This window comes from Ursus arctos, chromosome X (assembly GCF_023065955.2).
Source record: "Ursus arctos isolate Adak ecotype North America chromosome X, UrsArc2.0, whole genome shotgun sequence".
In the NCBI taxonomy this organism is placed as follows: Eukaryota; Metazoa; Chordata; class Mammalia; order Carnivora; family Ursidae; genus Ursus; species Ursus arctos.
Genome location: NC_079873.1, coordinates 3,797,863 through 3,823,538, shown reverse-complemented (window position 1 = coordinate 3,823,538; position 25,676 = coordinate 3,797,863). Strand labels below are relative to the sequence as shown.

The following is a 25,676-nucleotide window of genomic DNA, read 5'->3' as shown; positions in this document are numbered from 1 at the left end:
TGTGCAACTTCAACTTTTCTAGAAACCTCTCCAAAAATAAGCAAAACAGGTGAAATCAATTCTAGCAATATGTGTCATATGACCAAATCTAGACAAAATATCATCCTCCCAACATGTGATTGATCTAAAAATCTTCATGGTGTACCTGGCATCCTTTCTGTTGTGGTTCTTTTTTTTTTTTTTTTTTTTTTAAAGATTTTATTTATTTATTTGACAGAGAGAGAGACAGCCAGCGAGAGAGGGAACACAAGCAGGGGGAGTGGGAGGGGAAGAAGCAGGCTCATAGCGGAAGAGCCTGATGTGGGACTCGATCCCAGAACGCCGGGATCACGCCCTGAGCCGAAGGCAGACGCTTAACCGCTGTGCCACCCAGGCGCCCCTCTGTTGTGGTTCTAAGTGTTTGAGATCTGATGTGTATTTTCCACGTTGAGCACATCTCAGGTTGGACTGGCCACGTGTCAAGTGCTTATGGTCACGTGGGACCGCTGCCATCTGTGCAGCAAAGACCTGCTTCATTGTTTTCTCCAGTCAATAACCTGTGCACACAACATCGATATCCAAGTAATGTACGATGTTAGAGATGGGTGAGGCCGTGAATATTTTCTAGTCAAGAGGCATTTTACCAAGGATAAGTCGAGGACTCCAGAGAGTTTAACTCGCTTGTCTAGGTCACAAAATCAGTAGCAAAACTAGGATTAACCTCATTCTCAGCACTAGATTGATACCTTTTATACTTGTGTGTGTGAATTTAGTTACCGTGAACTTTTTCCTATGACTTGTGTCCTAGGATGCTAGGCATTCTTGGGATTATCATTCTAGTATGGTATGCAGACACCAGCGTGATCCCTGTGCTTCCCACCCCGTCACGTTCAGGCACTAAAATCCCCTCCCCTTGAATATGGGCAGGTGCTGTGCTTTGCTTCTGGCCAAGAACGTAACAATGGTGAGGGAACTTGTCAGATGTAATTAATATCCCAAAGCAGTTGATTTTGAGCTTGCTCAAAGGGCGATTGTCCTGGGCTTTATCTAACCGAGTGAATGCCCTCCCCAACCTGAGGGACTCTCTCTGCAAACCTGGTGACATAAGCATCTATGTGGCAGAAATCCAAATGGCAGGGAACAATGGGTGGCCTCTAGGAATTGTGGACGGCCTCCAAGACCTGTGGGCAGCCTCTAGCCAGTAGGTGACAAAAAAGGCGTGACCCTCAGTCATACACCTGCAAAGAAACGAGCTCTGTTGACAAGTCGAATGTGTTTGCAATGGATTCTCCCATTTGAACCTCCAGGTGTGAACATAGCCCAGCTATGACCTTGGTCATAGCCTTTTGGGATTCTAAGCCAGGATGCAGCTAAGGGTTGCTCCGAAGCCACAGAAACTATAAACGAGTACGTGCCTATTGTTTTCAGCCTCTGACTGAGATAATTTGTTAAACAACCAGACAGAACAAATATCATGTCTGTTCCCAAAATTTCATCAAGTGTACCGTACAGATATCTCATGACTTCTTAACAGTGGAATCAATGATTAATGTCTTAAAGACTCTCCTTCAAAGCAAGTGCTTGTTGGAGAGTGAATAAATCAGATCACTTGAATGGCATGTAAGTCATTTTTATGCATTCGTAATATATACCTTTCAGGTTTATGTGTCAATTTTGTTGTTTGATCCGTTGAGATTAAACAATCTTAAGGGACATTGTGATTTCCTTTTAGAAAATCAGGTCACTTGGGTGCCCGTAAGACATTGTCATACAAAAACCCCAAAAGTCTGCTAATACTTCTTAGAACCATAATGTACAAAAGATCAAGATTTTCAAAAATCAGGATGTGGAGTTACTTAACAAGAAGAGGAGGATCGAGTTTAGACTTTGGTCAGGGGTCGCAGGCCGAGCTGCTACAGCATGTAAGGACCACGGGTTTCGATGCCAAGGCTTTCTAAATGATCCTGCTTACACGTCTGAATGATATCTTAATAGCTGTTCCATCAGGGGATTTCTGGTAGTTCACACAGAGGCCACCACTCATTTATTAAAAGCCTTTGGCATTATAATATAAGAGAGAGAAAAAAAAATCAATGTGTTCACTTCAAAAGTCAATAGATTGCTGATGTTTGGGGGTGAGTGTAGAAAGTATATAATTGCAGAGATCTTGAGAAAGGAGAGACCTCATATTTGAAACTGTCACACAACCAAGAGAGGGTCAGATGTTCTGAAAGCATGAGTTCTTCAAACAAGGACTTTCTTTTTTTTTTTTTCAAGCGTTTTAGTATGTTTTTATTTTTTATTATTATTTTTTTTAATGATTTTTTATTATATTATGTTAGTCACCATACAGTACATCCCCGGTTTCCGATGTAAGGCTCGATGCTTCATTAGTTGCGTATAACACCCAGTGCACCATGCAATACGTGCCCTCCTTACTACCCATCACCAGTCTATCCCATTCCCCCACCTCCCTCCCCTCTGAGGCCCTCAGTTTGTTTCTCATAGTCCATAGTCTCTCATGTTTCATTCCCCCTTCTGATTACCCCTCCTTTCTTTATCCCTTTCTTCCCCTACCGATCATCCTAGTTCTTATGTTCCATAGATGAGAGAAATCATATGATAGTTGTCTTTCTCTGCTTGACTTATTTCACTTAGCATTATCTCCTCCAGTGCTGTCCATGTTGCAGCAAATGTTGAGAACTCGTTCTTTCTGATAGCTGAGTAATATTCCATTGTATATATGGACCACAACTTCTTAATCCAGTCATCTGTTGAAGGGCATCTCAGCTCCCTCCACGATTTAGCTATTGTGGACATTGCTGCTATGAACATTGGGGTGCATATGGCCCTTCTCTTCACTACATCTGTATCTTTGGGGTAAACACCCAGTAGTGCAATGGCTGGATCATAGGGTAGCTCAATTTTTAACTTTTTAAGGGACCTCCACACTGTTTTCCAGAGTGGCTGTACCAACTTGCATTCCCACAAACAATGTAGGAGGGATCCCCTTTCTCCACATCCTCTCCAACAATTGTTGTTTCTTGCCTTGCCTATTTTTGCCATTCTAACTGGCGTAAGGTGGTATCTCAGTGTGGTTTTGATTTGAATTTCCTTGATGGCTAATGATTTTGAACATTTTTTCATGTGTCTGTTAGCCATTTGTATGTCTTCATTGGAAAAGTGTCTGTTCATATCTTCTGCCTATTTTTTTTATTTATTTGTTTCTCGTGTATTGAGTTTGAGAAGTTCTTTGTAGATCTTGGATACCAGTCCTTTATCTGTAGTGTCATTTGCAAATATCTTCTCCCATTCCGTGGGCTGCCTCTTAATTTTTCTGACTGTTTCCTTGGATGTGCAGAAACTTTTAATCTTGATGAAGTCCCATAAATACATTTTATCTTTTGTTTCTCTTGCCTTTCGGGGATGTATCATGAAAAAGGTTGCGTTGGCCGATGTCGTAGAGGTTGCTGCCTATATTCTCCTCTAGAATTTTGATGGATTCCTGTCTCACATCGAGGTCTTTCATCCATTTGGAGTTTATTTTTGTGTATGGTGTGAGAGAGTGGTCAAGTTTCATTCTTTTGCATGTAGCTGTCCAATTTTCCCAGCACCATTAATTGAAGAGACTGTCTTTTTCCCACCGGATGTTTTTTCCTGCTTTATCAAAGATTAGTTGCCCAAAGAGCCGAGGGTCCATTTCTGGGTTCTCTATTCTGTTCCATTGATCTGTGTGTCTGTTTTTGTGCCAGTACCATGCTGTCTTTGTGATCACGGCTTTGTAGTACAGCTCGAAATCCGGCATTGTGATGCCCCCAGCTTTGTTTTTCCTTTTCAACAGTTCCTTGGAGATTCGGGGCCTTTTCTGTTTCCATACAAATTTAAGGACTATTTGTTCCAGTTCTTTGAAAAATGTCCTCGGTATTTTGATCGGGATAGCATTGAAAGTGTAGATTGCTCTGGGTAGCATGGACATTTTAACTATGTTAATTCTTCCGATCCATGAGCGTGGAATATCTTTCCATCTTTTTTTGTCTTCCTCAATGTCTTTCAAGAGTGATTTATAGTTTCTAGAATAAAGGTCCTTTACGTCTCTGGTTAAGTTAATTCCAAGGTAACGTATGGTTTTTGGTGCTATTGTAAATGGGATGGATTCCCTAATTTCTCTTTCTTTGTTCTCGTTATTCATGTACAGAAATGCAACTGATTTCTGAGCATTGATTTTGTATCCCGCCACGTTACTGAATTGCTCTATAACTTCTAATAGTTTGGGAGTGGCTTCTTTTGGATTTTCCATATAGAGTATCATGTCATCTGCGAAGAGAGACATTTTGACTTCTTCTTTGCCGATTTGAATACATTTGATCCCTTTTTGTCGTCTGATTGCTGTTGCAAGGACTTCTGGTACTATGTTGAATAATAGTGGCAAGAGTGGGCATCCTTGTCGTGTTCCTGATCTTAAGAGAAAGGCTTCCACCTTTTCCGCCATTATTAGAAAACACGGAACGACAATGACTTTAAATATTTGGCTTAAGGACGAGCCTTCTGGAAATTGCTGAATTTCTCAGCCCACCTACAGCCACTACTTACTATAACTGTTCACACAGACCCTAAAATTATTCCAATTATCCCATAAATGCTGATTTTCCATGAGTCAGAGCATAGCTTTTGGAACATGACTATTTCTACGGAGTATAGCTCAGCATGGTCCCCTCTATTCTCTGTCTCCCTGTGCCCTGAACATTGAGATCGTAACTGCTGTTAGGACTTGGTTTGTTTATTCATTTTCTCTATGATAAAAGTGCTTGCTCTCTTTGTCACTGTGTTCATAACATGTTTACATTTAGAAAGTTTCAATTCAAAACCAGCGTCTTTTGTGACACTCACACTGCGTAACAGGACATAGAAACCACATGGTATCTGAAAAATGTATGGATTTACAATTCCCCTAAAGCATCGAGGCAGAAGATAAAGGGTGAAAACATATCGCACAGAAAGGTAAAAATAGGGTGAGATCACTAATTATGATTTTCTTCATAGATGTCGAAATTTTAGGTACAGGTTCCTAAAAATTAGGCCCTGGATTTTTGCCACACCTTGTTAGAACCCTGGGTCTTATTAAATGTCAGGAAAAACACTGTGCCATTCATCAAACAAAACTAGCATTGGGGAAGTTAATAAAAAGGTACATGATAACATAGGTTGGAAATGTCCTTTTTAAAACTATCCCTAGGATAATTTAATAGTTGAATATATAAGACAAATTTCTAACTTTATTTCTCTTAGCATTGCAGCTACTGTTTAGCTCTTCGAAGAGCTGTTTACAACCTGAACGTAGAAATTGACCAGTCGCTTACAGGAAGACACGAGCTTCCGGCTGAGGTCATTGCTACACAGTAGGAAATCCCACAGCAAGGGGAAAAAAAAAAAGTACTGTTGCTGCATAATCTTTGATGGTATAATTTTGTATAACAATGTAATAATCACATTAAAGCATCACCTTTCCATATAACCTAGTCCTATAATAAAAGGAACTGAGAAAATTCAATTAGTTGTGGGGCACGATTAACCCGAGCACGTTTGATTTTAAGTGTGAAGCAATTAAAGAGAAAACAACATTCATTTAATTATTTTCTCTGCAATGAGATTATCTTCAGAAACCATTTGGCACTTTTCAAAAACATTATTATTTTCCTCTCTCCTTCCTGTATCCAAATATATATTTGGAGAGTGATTCAGGCATAGATGTTCTGAACATTTAACAGCTAGGAGAGTGGGTCATGTTAAAGCTAATAAAAAGATGTTGGGTGATAATCGCACCCGTGAAAATCATGTACCCAAGCATTTTCCCCTTTGTAGCTACAGAATGTAAGCTGAGTGTCAGCCCGGGGCCCCTAAATCCTCCTCTCTTCCGAGGTCCGTGTCATAGGCACCTATGAAAGGATGGAGGGCCCATTCACCATCTGCGTGGATGGCCCATCACCGTCCCCAGGGCCCCAGGGGGCTTGCAAACTCTGATCTCTCCATTTTGGGGACTGGGGTGTACCTTGCATGGTTCCTTCCTACTGCAAAGGGCGGTCGGCCTCCCGGGCTCCTCCACCAAGCTCAGTGGACACTCTTACAAGGCTAGGGAAGCTGAGGGTGTTGAAGACGGATTATGGACAGGACAGTGGGGGCAATTCCTTCCCAATTCCTTTCCCACGCTCCTCCCCTAAGCCCACTCTCATGCCTGGCCTATCTGTTCCCATCCTTCACCCTCTCACCAGACCTGCCCTCTGAAACCCCAAATCCTCGCCGATGCAGAACCTCTATCTTTCTCTGTCTTTGAGTCCTCACTTTCCAGGTCAGGTGCACAGACATCACCCTTCACATCCCGACAGGTATTTCCGGGTGTTTTCCGAAGCCAGGACTGGGCGAACGTCTTCCATAGAGACACAGACAGTAACTACCGTAGCTTTGCGGGTTGGATGGTCAGTGTGGCGACTTCTCCACCCTTCCAGGAAGCGTGGAGCATGAAAGCAGGCTGTGCCAATGAACATTACATAAGGACACTGCAATTTAAATCTCCTTTCATCTCCTTCCATCAATGAAGGGTCTTCCTTCATTTATTTTTCAGCATTTCCAATGTACCGTGCTTTCTAGAGCACGCAAGTTCTATGGCTATGGCTGGACTTGGCCCAGAGACCGCGGTTTTCCAAACCCTGCCATGAAGAACGAGGTTCTCCGTTGCTGTGATTCTTGACATGCAGCCTGTGAACCTTGCAGCAGGCTGATTTTTAAAATAATGCTTTAAATGTTTAAAATAACACTTAAAAAAATGTACGATGAGAGGAAGAGCGTCCATAGACCAGGGAAACTTGGACTTGAGACCTAGGTCAGACTCACTTACGCACAACTTGAAGAATCAGCATCTGTGGAAAATGACTTAATAGTAATTCCTCTGTTGCCCAATTCTGTGGATTTTTGAGATTTTGCAAAAATGAAGGAAAATGGAGAGACTCAGTAATTATAGCGTTTCCTAAAAACGAAATCCTATGAAAAGGAGTTTATGTGGCTGGGATTTGATTATTCAAACATTGAATGGAGAAACATTATTACTTCCAAGCATTACAACAAACACACCCAGGAAAAGAAATAGAATTTCACCATATTTGCTCTCCCTCATTCTGCCTTTTTTTAAAGTAATTAATAAAGGGGCACCTGGTGGCTCAGTTGGTGAAGCGTCTGCCTTCGGCTCAGATCATGATCTCAGGATCCTGGGATCCAGGTGCCAACTCAGTGGGGAGTCTGCTTCTCCCTCTCCCTCTGCCCCTCCCCCTGCTTGTGCTCTGTCTCTCTCTCAAATGAATAAGTAAAATCTTAACAGTTTAAAGTAATTAATAGATATGGTATCAATTGATTCACACCCACAACTTAGATACCATCATGGGATTGCCCCCAAACTGAAAATCATTCTGGAGTGCTCAGATCAGCCCTAAATCTTCCATTCAGAGGTTGACAGGGATCCAGAAAGAACTACTGGAAGAAAGCACGTTTGCCTTAGAATTGTTCCCTGTTAGCTCCGTCCTTGGCCTCCACATTCCAGATTCCAGATTCCCCTCGGCAAGCATGCTCTTGGTAACGACCCACAGGCAGGCAGCTTGAATATGATTCTAGGCAAACAGTTGACTTTCAAAGTGTACGATGCCCGGTCTCTAGTCACGTTAGTTTTGTGTTAAATTATTTTCATGTTTTTATGGATTCAAACTTTTGTCATTGACCTCTTACCCTCTTGGGAGGGGGTGTGTGTGTGTATGTGTGTGTACCGAATCCCACAGTCAAGTTTCCTAGCTGTTTTGGTACACACAGCTCTGACTCTCCTGCTGCAAATTACATGGTGGTCTGGGCCCTTCACATGGGGATTTATGGCATGAAGCAAATCTGTCCTTCCGGGAAAAGAACAGTCATCATGTGAAAGGCAATGCTTGTTGGAGAATAAAGGATCAGAGTGTTCAGTTTCTCCTGCGGAACGTTCGATCTGCAGAGCGAAACTGGGATCCAGATTGCATTCCTTTGTGTTTAGTGCACGGTATGATACTTAATAAATAATAAACCCAACAACAGCTTGTACAATAGCCCTATTCTGCTTAACAAAAATAATCCTCCTTTAAATAAATGACTTCATTGTTTAGGCCCAAATGTAACTAGGGGAGACATTCCTTCTGTTCCCGTCTCTAGATTTATTTAAGACTGAAATGGGAGGAAGAAGTGTATAAATAGGGGGTGGAAAATCCCATTACAGTAAAGTGGAGATAAACATTTCTAAATTGAATTCTTTGCGTAGTCTTTCCTATTTTCAATTCCTGCAGAAAAGCTGTAATGTGTTTTCTTTATCCTTTCTATAGTCTTGAAATCAAAACTTTTCCTAAATAGTGCCAAACAGTGAGTTTAAAAGTTAAAGAAGGGAATCAGACTGGTGGAAGCTTGTCTTGCTGCCCAGAGCAAATCGACACTGACTGAATGGCCAGCCCAAATTGGTTGTTCAATTTCAAGGTCTACCCAAACAAATTGGGTGTGCTTTGCATTCATCCGACTGCAGACCTATTAGGACAGCCGATTTTTTCCCAAAAAAACAACAAAACAACAACAAAACAACAACAACAACAAAAACCCTTAATTTCAACTTTGTGTGCCTTCTGACTCACCTAGAAAGAGAATCAACTGTCTTCGGTTTCAGGTTTTCTTAGATAAATCCACAGTATCTTTCAAGGCAATGTTTCTTTAGGCTGTGTATGGATTTGTTTGCAGAAAAACAGGAGTGGCTCAACACAGAGTTTAGCAAGAAGACTCTTTGACCAGGAGATGGGAATGTAAGAGATCATCGGTTTTCTCCTTCTCATTTTCCAAATGAAAAAAAAATCCCTAGGGAAGACATTCTTCCAAGTGGTTATATTAAGTTCTATATTTATTTATCTTGACAGGAAAAGGTCCCAGGAAAACCCAAAAGGCAGTGTGCCCAAGTCCGGTCAGATCTGCCAATATTAAAATGACTCGGCTTCCGGAAGCTTTTCAGGCTTCCTGATAGCATATTTCTTAGCTAGATTCTCTTAGCTAGGTGATTATATCTGCACTACCTTCGAACAGGGAGTAGTCACGATAGATGCTCAGGGCAGATACACCCTGCTCCACGTAAACGCTCATACCCAAAGCAGATTGCAAAAATCTAGCTCCTAGCAACTAAAACCTACCCTCATATGTTGGAGGGCACTTCTTAAACTTAAGGTGTCCCACAAATGCCATCTACAGAGAGGGATCCAATTTTACAACAATGAGGTAGATGTTTTGGGGAGCCCACCTTTGGGAAAAATGTGAAAACGGGCAGTGATGGATTCTTCTAGTGAAAATTTGCTACTAGGTACAATGTATCCACACCCTGAAAGAGACGTGCACAATGCATGTTAGCTACCCGTAACTCAAGCAACTTGCCACCGAAACGCATTGCCTTTATTACAATCCAAACGTAATTTACTGGGATTCTAGTGTGCTGGGAACAGCCAAGTATCTTCTAGCCCCCCCCCCCTTTTTTTGCACTAGTATTTTCACTGTAGATCTCTGCCTTTCATCCCGGGTAAAGCTGGTAGCCGTGCCCCGTGCATCGCCGTTAAATGAGAACACATTTAAAGAAAGAAGCTGTCCATTCAAACCACCAGAAAGAACTTGGATGTCAGTGATGTGCCTTCCCGGGAGTATCCCCAGCTGAAAAACCGAGAGCTTTGCACAGCTTTTGAAAAAAAAAAAAAAAGAAAGAAAGAAATGTAACATCATTTTCCTAAGTGTCTTTAAACATCGAACTTGACCAAGAAAACATTTCAACTGCCACTCTGAGAAAGTAAATATGAATGACCTTGTAAGAGGAAACCTTTTCAATCTACATAAACACCCGTCCTCTTCCTGTCTCTTAACCTCCCACTAGCTGAATATAAGAAATCAAATTTAGCACATTCCTATACCTAAGTTCATAAATTGTTTCCTGTCTTTTTTTCTCCTAAAATAAAATATTCATCCTTTGTAAATGTTCAAATTCAATCGCTATAGTACTTTTACTGAAATGTCTACTTCAATAAGAGAAAGCAAGAGATATTATAAGAACTAAATCTTATAAAAGGTTTTCACTAAAACCAGCTGAAATTTTTGTCACTATTATTAATCCCTTTAAAGTGTGAGATAAATGTTTAAATCCCTCTCCCTCAACAAAACAAAACTCCATAATCTCACAGGAAAAAAAAAATTTGTGCTTTTAATTTTATATCTTTTAATCATCGTTTGATAGATCGTTGGCTTCTGATTTAAAAATAAGAGTTTGCATGGGGCGCCTGGGTGGCACAGCGGTTAAGGGTCTGCCTTCGGCTCAGGGTGTGATCCTGGCGTTCTGGGATCGAGCCCCACATCAGGATCCTCTGCTATGAGCCTGCTTCTTCCTCTCCCACTCCCCCTGCTTGTGTTCCCTCTCTCGCTGGCTGTCTCTATCTCTGTCGAATAAATAAATAAATAAAATCTTTAAAAAAAGAAATAAGAGTTTGCAGTCTTTGCTTTCGATGGACAGGTGTAGGATGTTTTGATGATTCCAGTTGAGTCAGAATATCCGCTGTAATTGTGCGTGATTCCCACTGGGGAGAGGTAGGTCCGCTTTCTCGGATTTTCCAGTTAGATCACTGGGAGACTGATGGTATTCAGAATACCTAAGGGAGCTTTCGTGTGCCAAGAACACTTACCCTGTGCATTTTGTTCATTGTCCATTTTGCTGAAATCTACAATTTCTTAAGCAACTTTGTAAACAATCTTTAAAGATTATCATCAGTAAAATGAATAAATAAAATGTAGACATTATAGAGTCATTGAACAACTTCAATGCCTACCTCCTAAGCCTATGAATAAAATCCCACGCTTGATGCCTCCGTTTCTCTTCTGACTGTCCCACCCTTAACCCCCTTCCCAAATCATAAGAACCTGACCCCATCTCCTTGGGAGAAGGGTGGCGGCTCGGGGAAGGCAGTAACCAATCACAGGTTGCATTATAACCAACTTTGCATTTTTATTTAAATCTAAATTTGCATTTGCACATGGTAGGTTTGATGAGGTTTTATTTTGAGGAGTTTTTAAGAGTTAAGCATGATTAAATTTTGCATATGAAAACTTGATTACCAGGAAGCATGGTTGCTTTAGAAAGTTCTATGTTGGAGTGTGTGGGTGACGTAGTTGGCTAAGCAACTGACTCTTGGGTTCAGTTTAGCTCAGGATCTCTTGGTGGTGAGATCGAGACCCGCACTGGGCTCCGCGCTCAGCCGGGAGTCTGCTTGGGATTCTCTCTCCCCCTCTGCCCTCCTTGCACCTGCTCTCGCTCTGAAATAAATAAATGTTAAAAAAAAAAATAGTTATTCTATGTTGTCCGTATGAAACTAGTATAATATTGTATGTTAAATATCCTTGAGTTAAAAAAAAAAAAAGTTCTGGATCCATAGTGAAAGGATTAGAATAGAAACACAGGCATCAGAAGAGAAGGGTTTACATTACCTCCGTCACAGTAACGTGAGTATTTTGCAAAGAATAATAATAAAGCCACCTGGAACAAAGCACATTTATGAAAAGCCATGAAAACCCAAAGAAACTCAGAAATGGTAAACTAGTCAATTAACAGGTAGTTATCCACACAACAACAGGAAAGCAATAGCGGGCTACGTTTAACTCTTCCATTAATGTGAATAGTTGATGCATCCATTATATTTGCGAATTCTGGAGGGCATCCTACATAATCAAGGGCTTATCCACATACCACCTCCTGATTCTCTTTAGTGTTTGGGGTGCCATTATGGACCCCACTCTATCATCAGATCCCTCTGTGTGTCTTCCTATTTCCACAGTCTGGGACTTCACTTGGGTATAGAATATCAGCAAAGATCCAAGTATTTCACCATGGAAATCATCACCTGCTACACATCAGGACTCATCGTGACCCAGAAACCCAACAGTGAAATATTTTTCTGCATGCCGCTATGCTTCCCATGTATTTTTTCCACAACATAAATGCATTTCTTGAGGACCATGCCTTATACCATTTCTTGTACGCATTAAAGTGTCCTGCACTCTACTGAGCCCATATACATTACTTAATTTATATTTACTTACTTTTTTTGAGTGGCTATGGATGCCATTTGAAGAAGCATAATGTCTTCTGATTTGCCTCTTAACTCATATGTTTAATGTCTAGTACCAGTGTTTATCAACCTATTCATTATCACCCCGGCCGCAGGGAGACTTTGAAAACATGTTTTCCTAATCCCCTTCCCTGTGTTTTATATATAATATATATTGCATATATTTATATGATAGATATGCTCTAAATCTGTTTATGTACTGTGTACATACAGTTAACCCCTGAATAACATGGGTTTGAACTGTGCAGGTCTACTTACACATGGATTTTTTTTTTTTTTTCAATAAATACAGTGCAGTACTGTAAATGCATTTTCTCTTCTTTTGGATTTTTTTGGAAGCTTTCCCTTTTTTAAGATTGCTTTATTTATTTGAGAGAGAGAGAGGACATGCATGTGAGTTGGGGGAGGGGCAGAGAGAGAGAATCTTCAAGCAGATTGCCCACTGAGCACTGAGCCGATGGCCAGGCTCAACCCCACGACCCATGAGATCATGACCTGAGCGGAAACCAAGAGTCAGACGCTCAACTTATGAAGTCATAAGTCTCAGGTGCCCCTTCTCTGTGATTTTCTTAATGACGTTTTCTTTTGCGTAGCTTGCTTTGTTGTAAGAATGGGGTTTGCAATATATTTATAATACGTGTTAAGTGACAGTTTATGTTATCAATAAGGCTTCTGGTCAATAGTAGGCTAGTAGTGGTTAAGTGTTTGGTTACTCATGGATTTTGGACTGCCTGGGGGAGGGTCGGCACCCCTTACCCCTGCGTTATTCAAGGGTCAACTGAGTATATTTATTTCTTCATACATAAAAAAAAAATAACTTTTTTTTTTTTGCCAGTTTTTACCCCCTTGAGGGTGGTACCACTCCTGTTAAGAATGCCACTGCGTTTTCCCGTTCCTCGTTAGCTAAGCCACATTACATGAAATTCTCCTTCAGTGTTTTACTTATGTGTCTTGCTGTCTCTGCGTCTGTGTAAAAAAGAGAATGTTCTTTGAAGTCCTGCTGGTCACTTTATTTACCCCTTACATCAAAGACATGTTTCCTAGACGTTTCAAAGCCTCACCTTCCTCATCTGTGTTATGGAGAGATTGAGTACCCTCCTCCTCGACTTGCCAAAAAATATTCAGTAACATAATATATTTGGAAAAGTCTATGCCATTCCCCGACAGGCCTTCCCTCCGCATCCCTGGCTGTGCATAAAAATCAGCTGTTAGAGCTGAATTCTGATCAGCGTCTTTTCAGAATGGCTGCAACATTTATGTTCCAGGACTGGCGGATGCTGATGAGGCCTTAAAAGAAATGGGTGCTGACTCTTGAAAACACAAAGGCAGAGTCACTGCATAATTGGGCTGTTTTTCCTGGAAATTGATGACAAACTGGTAAGAAAATATCAGCATACATTGGCCTTCCTGGTTTGGTTGCTTCTCTGTCATCCAGTGCTCCGAGGCACACGGCGCTGCCTACCGAGCCAGATTCAGTGATGGATTTGACTCCTTGGTAGTGCTGGGTACACGTTCAGGAACTAGGTAGCATCTGCGATTTTACTCCATTTGGAAGCTATCAAGCCAGCCAGCCAGAGTTTCATGGATACTGGCAGAAGACACGAACTCCCCGGGTCAGAGACAAGACATTATTATTCACAGCACGGCCAGCAGTATGATTGCCCCCCTCTGCCCTCCACGTTCCAAAGGGGCAATGCACAGAGGCCCGGGGGGATGCTCACATGTATCCTGAGCTGATGTAAGTCAACTCTGTTATCATGGGAGCACACAGACCTGCCCTTGGCTCAGTGAAAAGACACTAGCCGTCCTTCCAGGCTGTTGACTATGGAAACCTTCTTGAAAAGATAGTGCAAAACACGTAGAGCCAATACCTCCCTTGCAAGTTATATAGGACATGAGAGAGACCTACGAAGAGTGCCTCCTCTCATACATCACTTAAGTAACTGCTAGGTTTACGATGAATGCAAAGCACTCTATGGATTTGGAAAGGGGAACGTATAAGCCAAGAAAATCCATCTCCCCTCTGCTTCGTTATAGCTCTCAGTCATTCCAGCTCTTGATGGGTGCCTTGAGCAGGAGCTGAACGTAGGAAGGAACTAAGTGTGGTTTCCCCACTGCCCGTCCTGACAGCTTTTTTGCCAATCCCAGCAACTTGTCTAGCACTTAACATTTATACCCCACATGCAAGATCTGGGGATGTGAGCTTCTCGGTGCTACAAAGTGCATGGGGCCAGATTAGAAGGGAGAGAAAAAACAAAGAGAGGGAGCACTTCCATTCACCCAGATTCATCTTTTTCTAACACAGGTGTAAGCGTGGGAGTCAGTCCTTTGCAAATGGAAAGTCCTGACCTCTTCTCAGACACAGAGGTCAGAAATTGGGCAGAAATGAGTACTATTTTTAGACTAACAACCTGCTTTGCCACTCTGCTGTATTTAAATAATTAGATCTTATTAATTTCATTGTTAAACTATTGATGCAAGGTTAAATATTTTCATGGGATCTGTGTAAGACCGAGTTAATAAATGGTATTCAAGGTGTTATTAGCTCCTGGCATGAGACCAACCAGACCTGAAAGTGGAAAACACTTTAAGGGGAAAAACAATTCAGTTGGGATTCTGCTGTTTGCTTTCTTTCTCTTTTCTCCTCTTCCTGGGGCTCCTCATCCACCCCCCCCCTTCTCCTCCTTCTCTCTCTCTTTCTGCTTTAGCACTAATAGTAGATTTTAAATATCTAGACTACTATAATGAGAAAAAAAAATCCTAAAATTGGAAATAACTAAGAGGGAAACCATGGTGGAGAGCTGGCAACTTCAAGCAAGGCATAGAGGGAAGTTTTTTCTCAAGGAACTTTCTTGCAGACTTATTCAGTTTCTCAGCCAATGTGGGGTGTTTGATTTCCATGAGAAATGAAAGTGTGTGTAATGAATTAAGAAAAAGGTGGCTTGAAAGAAGCCAGATGGTTGAGGGGTGAGCCTTTGGAGGGAGGAAGACAGCCCTGCTCCTCTGACAAGGCAGGGGTGGTACAGACGGACCCAGGTGCCACAGTCTGACAAAGACTGCAGTGAAGTGATTGTGTTTCTACCACTCATGTGAGGTGCCAACCCGGAGATGAGCTGAAGTCTTGGAGGTTGAAAGTGGCTGCCTGGTTTTTGTGTACTTTTCTGTTCATACAGAGCAGAAAGATTCGAGAAATCCCTCTGGGAGACCATTCTGCATGGTTGGAATCGCTCTTCCAAGGTCCTGGGCAAGCAGCCACATGGGGAAGACCAGGGGGCATCAGAGCTGCACGGGCCTGGACACAACCATGGGGAGGCTGTCCTGGAAGGGGCAGCCCCAGGTGACCATCTAGACATGGGGATGGAGTTGAGGGTGGTGGAGGTCTCAGGCCATCCAGGGCTTCTCCACGGAAAGCTGGGTGTGGCCTGCAGCCCAGTGACAGAAAGAAAGGGGGGAATTGCTAAAGTATGTGAGCCCTGCTTTCTGCTGCCCAGTCCTTTCTAGGGGGGAAAAAGTGTGTGTGTGAGAGAGAGGGAGACAGATAGAGACAGACAGAGAGAGAGAGAAAGGGAGAAAGGAGAGATTTTCTTCCTTAGGATTATGAAACACATTTTGAATGTGAATTTAAGAATAGGAGCTATAAATAATTTTTATTTTCTTTAAATTGGCCAACTTGGAATAAACATTCCTTTGCAGTCTTGGAACCCATCTGCTAGGTGCTCCCATTAAAGACTATTGATCCCCTATTGCTATCAGAGAGGGCTTGTTTACCATCACTGTCAGGGATCTCTGGACATAATAGCTTCATTATGCTAGTTATGTGCACAGGTGACTTGCGATGCTGTGGGCATGGGGACCTCTGGAGCCAGTATTGGTGGGAAGACAAGGTGACACCCACCCTTCCGAGGAAATTTTGATTGATGTTTCTGGAGTAATCTGCCCAATTTATGAGATGAAAACAGACTAAAGAAAATGAAACAAAATTCAATTTCTGTTATGAAAAAAGTGATGAGCATTTTTATTTTATGTATTTATTTTTTTAAGGTTTTATTTATTTACTTTAGAGAGAGAGTGCATGCACATGAGTGGGGGGAAGGGCCCAAGGAGAAGGAGAGAATCTCAGCCAGACCCTGTGCTGAGCACAGTGTTATGGGGCTCGATCTCACAGCCCTGAGGTCATGACCTGAGCCGACAGGAAGAGTCTGATGCTTAACCCACTGAGCCACCTAGGTGCCTCATAATGAGCATTTTTAAATTGAAGCATGAGGGAGCTTATAGTCCAGGGAACAAGATGTGTGTACACGTGCACACACGACTCACACACACGACTCACTCACACCCCCTCTAAATGCTGTTAGAAGTAGTAGATTAACTGCTTTGAGAATACGGCAGTTGGAATGATGAATTTTTCTGATGGAGGATTTGGCGGGAGTGGGTGGTTGTATGAGGAAAGTATAAGTGCTTTGGAATTAAGTAACATTTGCAAGCCTCTTACACCATGGTTAGCACAGAGCTGACCAGGTAGAAGGGTGGATTCCCTAATCACCCCTTCAGTTGATGAGCTGTGAAAAGATCAAGGCTGTTGAGGAGAATTCTGAGCCAGGGTGAAGAAAGTCCATTTTGCTTGATGCAGGAATTACAGATTTCGTTGTCAACTCTGCCTTTCCTCTAATTTGATACCTTTTGGCAGGATTTATGAGCAGATGATGTGCTTCTGGTTCATTCATCTATGGTGTGTCGGAAAGAGCCAAGCAACCATTCTGAAAACTGTAAGATTTGTAACATATTGGTTCAACTTGTTCAGTGTTCTTTCCTGATCTCTGTGCTACAGCTGGCTTACTGCCATCACCCCCCATATCCACTCAGGCACACATATACGCATGCATTCGTGCTTATGTCCTGTGAGTTATCTGGTCCAGCACAGCAAATTACCCCAGACCTAGAGGCTGGAATGCATACTGACTATCTCAGGGCTTCTGTGCAACCACAGTTGGACTGTGGCTTAGCTGACTTCTCTGCTCTAGGATGTTCATGGGCTGCAATGCCCGTGTCAGCTGGACAGGGGCTGAGGTCTCATCAGAAAACTTGAGTGGAGAGGAAGCCACTTCTGAGATCAAATAATTGTTGGTAGGATGCTGTACTTCACAGGTGATTGGACTGAGGACTTCACATCCTCACCAGCTGTGGCCGAAAGGCACCATCAATTTTTTGACATGAAGATGTGGCACAGGGTCCGCTGTTCTCTATGTAATTTTGGAAAATACAGAAAATTATTTTCCATATATACCAGGAAAATGCCACCATATTACTAATATACCAATGCCTTATAACAGTTTGGTCCCCATTCAGAACAAATCCATTGGTCTTAATATATATGTTCCTGTTCCTCTGGTTTCACATGTACATGTACACACACACGTATATATATGTACACACACATATATGTGTACATGTCACATGCAAAGCGTATTTGTGATGCTTAACTTCACATCTCAATGAATGATGATACAAAGCTAAAATAATTATTTTAAAAAAGAGATTCCAAAATGAACCTGCAGTTCAAAAGGATAAAAGACAGCATTCATCCTAATAATTTTTTATCAACCGCACTTTATTTTTAAAAAGGTTTTTTTATGGGGCGCCTGGGTGGTGCAGTCGTTAAGTGTCTGCCTTCAGCTCAGGGCGTGATCCCTGTGTTCTGGGATCGAGCCCCGCATCAGGCTCCTCCGCTATCAGCCTGCTTCTTCCTCTCCCACTCCCCCTGCTTGTGTTCCCTCTCTCGCTGGCTGTCTCTCTCTGTCAAATAAATAAATAAAATCTTCTTAAAAAATTATAAAAAAAATACAAAAGTTTTTAATTTAAATTCCAGTTAGTTAACATACAGTGTAATATTAGTTTCAGGTGTACGATTGAATGATTCAGTGCTTCCCATACAACACCCGTGCTCATCACAAGTGCCCTCCTTCCTCCCCATCATCTGTTGCCCGCATCCCCCTAGCCCCATCCCCTCTGATGACCATCAGCGTGTTCTCTAGAGTGAAGAGCCTGTTTCCTGGTTTGTCTCTCTCTCTCTCTCTCTCCTTTTCCTGATGACAACTGCACTTTATTTAAACTGAAAATTACACACCATGTGGCATTCACCGAGATGTTCTAGTTTCTACTGGCATGGGTGACACACGTCATTAACAAGAGAGGGCTGTCTGCTCTAGCGTCAGTACACAAAGTACGTCCGTGCTGCCCCTGATATTAAACGTCCTTTTCTGCACCTCCCAATGCTAAATTTCTTTCTTCTCAATTGCAGATTCTCTGAAGTATAGAGTATGAAAGTAGGAAGAGAGGCAGTATACATACACAGGACAAAGACACAGGGGCGGAATCAGGCACAAATCAACCATTCTGGGAGAATAAACATCTATCTCTTATGTATCATATACATATATACAGAAAATTATATACATGGGCACATATGTATACGTACATATTTAGAAAATACATATATATACAGAAAGTTATATATGTACATATAGTTATATCTATATAGTTCCAGTATACAGAATGATATATATTAATACATACTGATGAAATGGTGTATATATTTTATATGTAAATATATCATTATATATAATTACAACATTATATGTAAATATATTATATTATTATAACATTATTTTAAGTATATTAAATATGTATTTATATATTTGTATATAAAATATAGTAAGGATTATATATGAATATTATATATAATATATAATTATACCATATATTATTATACATACAATATAATATATATTATAGACTTTAATATATAATTATATCTCATATTTTATATAATTATTTTATATATTATATACAATTATATTATATATATTATATCTATAATATATATATAATATATATAATATATTTATATATATTATAGAGAAATGTAGAAATATATATTATATGAGTTAATATATACAATATAATATATATAATATGTAACTAACTATAATTATATTTACAATATAAATATAAATACTGCTTTATAAATGTATAAGTAAATATACATACAATATTATATATGTATGATGATAATATATTGTATATATATGTATATATATTTATATATATTTATATATAAAATAGAGGGGTTATATATAATATATTGTTTGTAACCCTGTATATATATTATATCTAACCCTATATTATATTTAACCTTATATATATTATTAAAGCTATACATATTATATATAAATGATATAAATTATAAATATATGTATATTCATATAACCCTATATATGTTACCCATCTCCATTTTATATATAAATATATATACATTTTATATATGAGATATATATGTGTGTATATATATTTGTATATATAATTCCATGTAACTTAGAGGAAGTTTTATTTCGATTTTTCATAATTTTCAAGTGTGGTGAGTGTTCTTGTCAAAGGGACACAGACATTGTGAAAGATTTTCATAAAAAGTCTTAGGCAATAACACTGAGAAAGTTGCTGCAAATGTCACTTAAAAATGAACTCTAGCTATTTGGGATTTAGTATTCTTGGTGTTCGTACAAAAGCAATAGTTAATGGCTTTCTCATCCATAGTGAATACCGTGAAATTCAGGAGCTGGAATACTTTCTAAAAATCAGGGCCATTTAAAAGTCATTTAGGATAATCATGCCCAGTGATGAAATAATAACCAGGGAAAGAATTTAAAATAATCAGGTGGAAAGTCAGCACAGAGCATATCTCTGTATAGTGGATGCATGTTACATAATTAATGGTGTTTTATGGGTTTTAAAATAACAGAAGGACAAAAGCTTAGGAAAGACTGGAAGTGGACCCTCATCCATGAAGATTCAATTATTCCCATTTCTCAGATGCAAACATTGCATTGGGGCATGCCCGGCCTTCTATTGGAAAATATAAACATTAATATGTTTCCTCATAGCTTTCTAAGTCTTACAGAACACTTTACCTACAAAACCGATGGGGATAGATAAGACAATCGCTTTTGTCTCTTCCAAATAGGTGTCTATAACTATTTTAACATGGAAGAAAAGTACCTTACTTACATCTCTCTTAAGTGATGGACATAAATTTGAAATTCATTATAACTTAACATAGATGGGTCTGAAGTTTACTTTGTATCATTGAAAGGACAAGGTTTATTTAGCAACTTTGGAGAATACAATAAGAATTTGTAAAACACTAAGAGACTAAATGTTTTTAAGGTTTCCAGCACTTTCTTTTATTCAGTCTATGTTGTTAATCATATTATAATCTAGTCATTAAATCCAATTTGGGAATACTACTACTTAAAAATTTTATAAATTATGTACATAATGAAATCCAGTTATATTTATTATATGTTATATATGTCTGAATCTCTATCCATCTATTGTATATCTATCATCTATCTATCATATGAAAGTTATTTCATATTCTTTCCTTTCTCAAATTTATTAAAATTCATGCTCTGACATGGTCTCATATAACTGTGACCACCCAATGCATTTACCATCATAATGTTGCAGAGAATTTTTTCCAAGGCTATGCATGCAATGGTAACTGAATGCAAAAAAATACAATAAATAAGTAGATACATTAAAATAAAGTGGGATAGTTGTATTGATAAGAAAGGCCATTGATTAAAAATATGTCCTAATTAGCTACTTATGGGCAAAGACCATGTCTTATTTTTCCACCCTTGGTATTTTAAAGAGTTCTTGGAATAAGCAACAATTCTCAGATTCAAGAGTAGCAATCAGCAAACTACTTAAAAAGGACCCCACCTCAATCCCCCCATCTCTGAATCTGTCATATCCTTTCCCCCCCACCCTTCATTGTAAGACCATAATCATGGTTTCAATGTCCTTGTCAGGGTCACACTCATGAACCTGCCTACAACATTCTGCAAGAGCCCGTCAATAATCTGTTGATTCCCAAATGCCAAGGTGCTTTCCCATCCTCCCCGCTATGATCTCTGCATATTCTGCAGCTCTGCACACAGTTGGCTCCTGCCCACTCCTTTGCGAGTTGAAGCTCCTCCCTTGAATTCCATACCACACCTTGCCTTGCCAGCACTCTTGTGCAGGTGGGCCCAACCTGCTGTTCATATTCAGGCTGCCATTTGGATGCCTACTGCAAAGTCGGTTCCTCCAAAGACCTGTCTCTCCGTTTAAGCTAACACTTTCTCTCTTTTACACCAAAATCTCAAGTGTGCCATGCATGGAGCTTGCCGTCAGATTATTGACCCTACTCTAAGCTTCCTATTCCTGTCAGATCTCAGTCGTCCAAAGTCTGTATGCCAATCACATTGACAGGATCTGTCAGCATCTCAAGTCAAAGTCTTCAGTTTTCCTCCCACTCAACTTCTTTTGGTTTTGCATGTTAATATTTATCTTAGCCTTTCCGTCTTGCAACATCAAAGCCATCTTCTAGACTTTTCTTGTTCTAAGGTCCCAGCCCACTGTTAACCAATTTCTAAGATTTCAAGTCTTCTAATGATTATTCCACCCACCTCTTGGTTTTAACTTTCACCATTACCACCTTAGTTTATGAATGCCCTAAAATATTACTGTGCTCTCCTGTTCTAGAATGTTCCTCCTGTCAGCCATCCCTAACATGAAGCCATACCCTAAAATGCTTCAGGGTGAACCCCCTGAAAGCAAATCTGTGCCTCTTGTGTGCTAAACTCAGCCATGATTCCAGTCAATGGATATCCATGACCCTCCATGACTTGGTCTGACCAATGTCTCATTATCCTTCTTCATGAGGACTATGAACTTACCATTAACTCACCACCATTCGTATGTTCATGGCTTAATTTAAGGGCTTCTTACAAAAGAGTCACTTAGCAAAGTGTCCCTGAAAACGCAGGTCCCTAGAGCTAACTCAAGACCCACTAAATCTGGATCCTCCGTGTTGAGTCCCAAGAGCATGGAACAAGCTAACAAGGTGGTACTTAGGCACCTTGAACTTTCAGAACCTCCGTCTACTCTGTGTCCATTTCTCTCCCCCAGACTTTGTTCACTGGGAAGGATTTCCCACCTCTGCTCTCCAATGCCCCATAAAAACCTTACTTATATATGAAACATTTTCTCATCTTCCCTTCAGGAAGCATGCTATGTTTCTCATATGCTTCGAAGATGGCATATACCATATATTATCTTGGATTCTGCTGATTTAACACCCTCTTAAATTTTCAGCATCTTGAATATTATACATATTTATAGCTCCGATACTGTGTGGCAGTTAATCAAATAGTACTTTTACCATTACGTTCATAATTATTGTCCTACTTGGTCATATTTCTGTTTTGTTTTACTCCTTGTATTGGCTGAGTCATGAGATAGTATTGCAGGGGCCTTCCTGCTTTAGCCAAGACCGCATTTAGGGTTAATCGCGCCAACCCCACAGGAGCATGCCCGTTATCCCAGAATGCGGTTGATGGAGACAACAAGACGGAATCATCAAGAAGAGCAGTGGTACAGTAGACGTTATTTGTCAGGTTCCTTCCATTTCTCTGTTCCAGGCTCAGTTCATGTCAATGGTCCTGCTTTGTAGGCTATTGTTTTATTTCTTTCCATGACCTGCTTGTCCATCTCGCCATACTGCATAATTAGATTTCAGATGGGAGCGCAAAGAACTATACCCCATCTCTCCAAGAATTGTGGATGTTTTTAAAAGATTTTATTTATTTATTTGAGAGAGAGAATGAGAGAGAGCGAGCACAAGAGGGGGGAGGGTCAGAGGGAGAAGCAGACTCCCTGCTGAACAGGGAGCCCGAACGGGACTTGATCCTGGAACTCCAGGATCATGACCTGAGCTGAAGGCAGTCGTTTAACCAACTGAGCCACCCAGGCACCCCAAGAATTGTGGGTTTAAATCTTTCCAGCTCCATTCACCGCATTACAATCTGTTCTCCCAACAAACAGGTTAAGAACCTGTGTGTTTGGACCTTCCTCTTTGGACCCTGGTTTCATGTGATTAGGATTAGGGAAACTGATAAACTCATACAATTATCCATTCACTTTTTCTTAAAATAATTACTCAGTCTGCTTAAGTATTTTTTTTCAGGGACCTGAGCCTTTTTTTTTTTTTAAGTATTTTGTTAAAGCTTGATAAGATGATTTAGACCAGATAACAGATCTCAGAAAACAGGTCTGCTACTCAACCATCCCACCCCCACACTAAGACAGACATTGAGATCTTACCCATGGATCCAAGCTCTTCCTCCCCAAGTTCACTTTTTCTTATGCTGCCTTAATATATTTAGACATGACCTCTCCTACGCCCATATCAATTCCTGTTTTCCTTTTCTTCTTTCCCTTCCTCACTCCTCTCTCTCTTTATCCATTAATCAGGACATCCTTTCTCTAGGACATCCACCCTTCCAAGAGACTCAAAAAACATCTCCTTTGTTTTCAGAGTTTTGTTTCCTCCAACTCATTCTCCATTGTGATTGTCCTAAAACGTAAATCTTACTCTTTCTCCCCTACCATGGCTTGCACTATGTTATCGGTGCCCTACTGCCAACGGAATAAATTCCACCTGTTCAGCACGGCATTCGACATCCTCCATAAATACGTCTCAGAACACTTCTTCACCCTCTTGTCTTACCTCCCTTGTCTGTGCACTCCGTGCCCTGCTCACACCCTCTCTGCTTCCAATCCCCACCTGCAGGTCATCAATGCTGTGCATTATCCACGGTGTTTCGTAGCTTTTCCCCTCAACTCTGCACCTGATGAATGACTATTTACTTCTCTTTCAAAGAAAGACCCTTCCTTCAGCCTTTCCACCTGCATGGATCCCTATGAATTCATGCATCAGAGGACTTTTTCCATGCCTTGTAATCGTTTCCTTTTCTTACACTATTGGCTGCCTTGCCCACCAGACCGTAAGCTTCTTCAAAAATAAATGGGTGTGACTTGCTCACAAATGCATTTTCGGTGCTTAGGATTATGCCCTCGCTCAACAAATACTTGCATTTATAAATCAGCCAATTAACGGATACATTCTTGGCAAAGCCAATGACTTTCTAGCCTCCTATAAAGTATCACGTTCAAATGGAGGCTCTTTTCTAAGCTCTACTTTGGGAAATACATAGGTCTACATCTCTATTTTTGTACTGATATCTACATAGGTCACTGATTTGGGGGAGAGACTGTATTTATTAGCAATACTGTTATGTTACTAGATCTTACATGTGTATTCAATAATAGAAGAAAAATATATTTGTATAAAACATACACGTTTCTTCTATTAGTGGAGACATACCTATCTATATCTATATATCTATATATGCAGGCCTGTATTTGTATATATCTTTTTGGTGAAAGGTGTTTTCATACATAGTATCTCATTTAATCATCCCCCAAAACCCACGAAAGAACTATTTTAAATCACTGTTTAACAGATGCAATCTCTTAGATTCATAGAATATGACAGACTTTCTAAGAAGACAAAGCTAGCAAGGATAGACAGTTGATATGAAAGTAGATCCCCTGACTCAGTGTCCATCACTTTCCCCTTTATTGGCCACACCCCCCATGAGCTCTTCTGTCAAAACGTGTGAGGAATCCCGAATTATACCAACACAGCAAACACGGACTGCAGGTTGGATGCCTAGGTCTGCCGTCTAAGTGCAGAAGCAATGGTGGTCGGAGACATTATCTTTTTCCTACAATAAATAAATTCTTAGGTCTGTGAAATAATTTTAAGAAAAGCAAGCATGAATTTAGACCTTCTTGCATGTTGAGTCCTTGTGTTAGCTCATGTTGCAATGATACGAGGAAGTCATTACTTCTATCTTCTCCATTTTACGGATGCAGAGACAGACAGAACATTTAAATCTGCAGCTAAGGTCATACGCAACTTGAGCCCAAGCAACGTAGTTTTAGAATCTCTGTTCATATGGCCACCACACTATACAGCGTCCCCTGATTGATCAGTTAGGGACCTCAGACATTGCCCATGCAGAGCCAACTCCTCTAAGCAATGATAAATCCCAGGTCCTATCACCACACTTGAAGCTGGCCAGGGAAAGATAAACTCCTGGACCCTGGAAGCGAAGATGAGTTATTTAAAAATAACTGGCCAAATCCTACCAACATCTCCAGGATTGTACTCGTCAAAAACATCACTGTATCAGAAAAGAAACAAACGAAATGCATCAACCCATCACCTGGGCATCAGGGAGACTCTGTCCTTTACAGACCTTCCATTGTGATTTGGTGCCAAAAAAATAAAAATAAAAGATACTGTTGCTTTCCAATATAAGCACACCACCACCCCGAACAGTAACACAGTTGTCAGCCTGACCACAGGGGATAGCTCCTTTCTGCTGGCGCTCTTGGAATGCAAACCCTCCAAGAGTTAAAGCTGTTTGCAAATACTGTAGTGTGTTTGGGGTGCAGGAGAGCAGAGCAGCCAGATAGCTGCTTTGCTGTGCGCGCCCCGGTGGCATGGTGGCCCAGTGTGACGCGCTCACCTGTTTCGCCACCCTGGCCCCGGGG

At 40.6% G+C, this 25,676-nt stretch overlaps 1 protein-coding gene across 1 annotated transcript in view; it reads left to right on the top strand.

The window, feature by feature from the left end:
- LOC113240804 (neuroligin-4, X-linked) overlaps positions 1–25,676 on the top strand; it is a 327,232-nt gene that overhangs the window by 1,701 nt on the left and 299,855 nt on the right. The window lies entirely within an intron of this gene.